The sequence below is a fragment of the Lactuca sativa genome, chromosome 6 (genome assembly GCF_002870075.4).
Source record: "Lactuca sativa cultivar Salinas chromosome 6, Lsat_Salinas_v11, whole genome shotgun sequence".
Classification (NCBI taxonomy): domain Eukaryota; kingdom Viridiplantae; phylum Streptophyta; class Magnoliopsida; order Asterales; family Asteraceae; genus Lactuca; species Lactuca sativa.
In genome coordinates, this window is record NC_056628.2 from 25,314,140 (window position 1) to 25,319,641 (window position 5,502).

Genomic DNA, 5,502 nt, shown 5'->3' on the forward strand with positions numbered 1-5,502 from the left:
GTATCACACTCTTTTACCGAGCATCTGGTTATAATTTAGGACTTTAGTGTGTACTCTGGTAGGTATGGTGAAGACTTTGTCTCACATAATTGTTTTAACAAGTTTAAGATTTGTGTAATGAAAACCCTTGTATGTGTAAATATCATTTTTTCATAGTATTAATATAGTGTAGAAAAATTATATATTTTTATATAATTATTCGTCTTGTCCCAAAATGTTATAGTAGTGTTAATGACCTATAAACTATACCTATTATAGCTTATTATAAATGTTTCGTTCTACCTATATATACATATATATATATATATATATATATATATATATATATATATATATATATACAGAGAGAGAGAGAGAGCTAGGTTCAAGTATTCTAACTAATTATTGTGTGGATATCATATGTTATGAGAATAGAATAACCTAAGCCTATATATATATATATATATATATATATATATATATATATATATATATATATATATATATATAAGTTAACATGTTTAGATGTTCATAAATAACACATACTATACATCTTACACAAGTATATGAACTATTAGTATGATAAAGTCGGTTTTCGAGTTTTTGGCCTTTCTACGTCACCAAGCGGTAAATATTGAATTATAAACTTCGTAAAATTTATGTTTACCTTTTTATGAAGTTTAAGTCAAGCTAACCTTATATGTTTAAAACAACATATTTTATGTCAAATCTCACAAAAGTTGTACTATAACCTGGTTATGACCATTTTTGCTAGAAAACTCTAATTTTCACATAAAATGATAGATTTTTAGGTTTTCTATTTGTAAAACCAAATCCTTCGTATTTATAACTAGTTTCATGACATATGTCCAAAATATCAAATTTTGATTTAAATCCCACTAAATGATGTAATAACTTCATTAAAACCATTTTTGCTAGAAAAGTCATATTATGTTCATAAAAACCCTAGCTTTTACAGTTTTGTTTTTATGACTTTTTCTTAAGAACATATAGTATGCTTATACTCATTTTTCATAGATATGCATTTTAAACAACATAGCACACATGAATGTTCATAATACTAGGTAATAATATTATTATATTTAGATAACATTTTTACATAACTTGAAAGTAAGCATGTATAACAACTTATACAATTATAGAAGTTTACTTGTATTCTCCCCGTAGATTTTGGATAAAGATGAAAATGAGGGGTACGAACTCACCTTATGTGCTTTCCCTAGATGATGGCAAGAAATGGTGGAAATATGAGGAAAGTGTTTATGGAATAAAAGTGTTTATTCGATAACGGATTCTGAATAGCATACGTAGCATTATAATATTCAATAATACATTAAGGATGTTACGAAAATCACATTTCGCCTTTTTGACCTAATATATGCACAATTGACTTTTGTTGACTCTTGTTACATTTTGTTGACCAAAATTTGATGGATGTCACATCATCCCCCCTCCTACCCCATTGAAAGGAATTTAGTCCCGAAATTAGTTTTAGATATCAGTTTCCTAAGGATTTTGATAAATTTGAGGATACTTCTGTTTCATTTGATCCTCACGTTCCCACGTAAATTCAGTTCCTCGCTTGGCGTTCCAACTGGCCTTTACTATTGGTATGTGGCTTTGCTTCGTTCTCTTGACTTTCCTGTCCATGATTTCCATGGGCTCCTCGACGAAGTGGAGACTCTCATTTACTTCGATTTCGTCAAGTGGAATGACAAGACTCTCATCGAATAAGCATTTATTCAAGTTGTATACATGGAAAATGAGGTGTACGTTGCTGAGTTCTTGTGGTAGCCGAAGTCTGTAAGCTACAGGGCCAATCTTGGCAAGGATCTCAAATGGCCCTATATAGCTTGGATTCAATTTCCCATGTTTTCCAAAACGCTTCATTCCCTTCTAGGGTAAGACCTTCAACAATTCTCAGTCACCAACCTGGAATTCCAAGGGTTTGCGTCGTTTATCTACATAACTCTTTTGTTAGTCCTGAGATGCCTTTAGTTGTTCACGGATCTGAACGATCTTCTCTGTCGTTTCTCATATGATCTCAAGGCCGGTAAGAGTACTGTTAGGCACTTGTCCTCTAGCTAGCTGAGTGTCACCTACCTCAGCCCCACATAGAGGTGAACTGTACTTGCGCCCATAGTGTGACATCCCCAATTTCAGGGCCAGAAAAGACCGATTTGTTTATGCTTTGTTTTTAAAAATCAGAGTAATCTTTCAAAGAAAACGGTTGCGGAATTTATTCCCAAAACAAAATATGATAAAAATTTATCAAAGCATTTCTTAAAGAAGTGTATTTTCATTATATAACAAAATCTCGGGATGTCATGTTTCGATACAGACACATAACCATAAACAGAACATACATTTATTTACACTAGTGATTTACATCTCCTTTAATCTCTCAAGGAAATATGTCTTCGTATTGATACCTGTGATACAAAGAAAACTGAGTGGATCAGGCTTGGGAGCCTGGTGAGTATATAGGGTTTTCAACCAACAATGTTATATCATATATATATACATATAGAACTCACAAACTTATATTATTTCACCATATAAAAACAACTCTTATCCTACCCTATCGATCCCCACAATGACACGATCTAACTCTCGTATCTAAAATTTTCCTCTTTACCTGATCCCTACTCACGGATCTAAAACTAGTCTCTTCACCTGATCCATATTACAGGATCTAAAACTAACCTCCTGGTTTGATCCATACTCACAGATCTAAAACTGTGCCTAATCCATACTCCCGGACTAGGGACAATTTACTATACCTAAATCCTGATCTGATCCATACTCCGGGATCTAATAACAAGTTTATCTTGTTTATTGACAGTATCATTCTCGAGATCCCTCTCACAATACATGTCAATGGGTTTTTAGAGTACACCGGTGAACACATCGTTCACAAACACCTACAAGTTGCGAGCCTGCTAATGTTCCACTGACTGTCTAGAATAGTCTGTGGTTGTCATCCCTACTCTGCTGAATGACGGGGGCCATCATTTGGGTAAAGGTTTCACTCATTTTCCAAGTGTCACCCTCATCTCAAGATCTATATCACCTCTTATCTCATTATCCAACTCATCCTTTTATCACACACCAACTATCTTATCTACCCATGTTCTACCCAACATATTTGTAGATATAAAATACATATACAATTTAACTCATTTAAAAACTACATAAAACATCCATTGCACACTCATCTCAAATAAACAACAATATATAAACAGATAGCATGTATTTCATAACAAATACTTCATATTTATGTGTTAAAAGAACGTGACTACACACTCACACAAAACATATACTTAATACATTGAAACAATACTTGTATTAAAATCGTGTTATGAAAGGGACTATACACTCATACATATAAACTACTTTATATTATACACATCGCACATACTTCATAGAAAATACTTAATATTTATGCGTTAGAAGAAAGTGACCACACACTCACTTGATCAGAAGATGATCGGACAGCACTACGGCTTGTAGAAGTAGTATTCTTTGGTAGATCTGGAAGATCTTCACAAAAACCGGGCTTCTCACGGGCAGAGCTTCAGCTCGGGAACCTCACTTCACGGGATCTTCGGGCTTCGGGACTTGATTCGGTCTCGGGATGAAACCGTAGCTTTCGGGGTACTTCAGGATGACTATGGAGGGTATCGAGAGTGAGAGAGAGGAGCTGGAGCAACCCCAAACTCGGCTGGCCCTTCAAATCTATTTATAGGGCAAAATTTGCCCTTTCCATGTCATGGTATGGTTTACCACATCGTGGTGGCTGGTTCGTCACTGCATACGTCATTGCAAGTGGGTCTGACAGCCTCCAAAGCTCCTGTCACGTCGTGGTGGCTGACAGTTTTGGGGTTTCGCGCCCCAAACTTCATAAATTCATAACTTTCGCATACGAACGCCATTTTCGACGTTCTTTATATTGACGCGTAGGTGAGAATATGCTCTACAACTCTCGTTTAGACTCCATTGGCTAATTTTGACTTAATTTTTAATATATTATAAATATATTACTTTTATATTATTTTTAGTAGGTCGGGACAGGAAAACTCCGTTATAATTTCATAACTTCTTCATTTGACGTCCGTTTTTGCCTATCTTTTTATCGTTTCACTACTATAGATGAGATCTTTGATTCTCATTTAGATTGTTTCGGCTAAAAATCACTCGATCTCAAATCGAGGATTCGGGCTGCATACTGCTAAGTCGAAACTTCGGAAAAATCATAACTTCCTCATACAAAGTCAGATTTGGGCGTTCTTTTTATGCACAATTTTGGTTTAACATGTTCCACGACTTTTGTTTAGATCTCTAAGACTAAATATTGCTCTAAAATTAATTCACTTTTTACGTCATTCGGCGCCGTGTCGGTTCTGTCGCGAAACTTCGACGGGTCATAACTTCTTCGTTATAACTCGGATTTCGGCGTTCTTTATATGCATGAAATCCTTGTAACATATATTACAACTTATTTAAGATTACTCCTTCTAAATATTCTTCCATCAAAAAGTCATTTTTGACGCTTTTCGTCTCTAAATTGACTACCCAGATCTACGGGCATTACACATAGAGGGCTTTAAATGGATTAAATTTAATGCTAGAGTGATAATTTTTGTTGTATGAGAACTCATTGAGTGGTAAGTGGGTATCCCAAGCTTTACTGAAGTCTATCACACAAGATCTCAACATGTCTTCCAGTGTTTGAATAGTTCTCTCACTTTGTCCATCGGTTTATGGGTGATAGGTTGTACTCATGGTGAGTCTGGTTCCCATGGACTTTTGTAATGATTTTAACAGTGAGGTAAACCTGCTATTTCTGTCAAAGATAATGGATATAGGCACACCAAGTAATCATACAATCTCCTTGATGTACGTCCTTGTTAGTTTCTCCATTTTTTCTGTCTCCTTTATTGGTAGGAATTGCGCAGATTTGGTTAACCTATCGACAATTACCCATATGGTGTCATGCCCACCAGTTGTCTTGGGCAATTTAATTATGAAGTCCATGGTTACCCGCTCCCACTTTCACTCGGGTATATCCGGTTGTTGTAACAAACCCGAGGGCTTTTGGTACTCTACTTTGACCTAGGCGCAAGTCAAACACTTGCTCACATAAGTAGCGATTCCCGCCTTCATGTTAGGCCACCAATATAGTTTCTTGAGGTCTAGATACATCTTTTCTTACTTGGGATGAATAGAGTACTTGGTCTTGTGAGCTTCGTTCATGATAATGTCTCTGTACCTGCCAAATCTTAGTGTCCAGATTCGATTAATAAGATAACGAGCTCCGTCACCCTTTATGCATTCTTTGCAAGGCTTCACTTGCGACATTATCAGGTTTCAAAGCTTCAAGTTACGCCTCCTTGATTCGGGTGGACAGATGTGAATAGAAAGTCATTGTCAATGATTTTACTCGACGGCCTGATTATTCCCTTCGACTTACGACATCTGCTACCACGTTGTCCTTGCCCA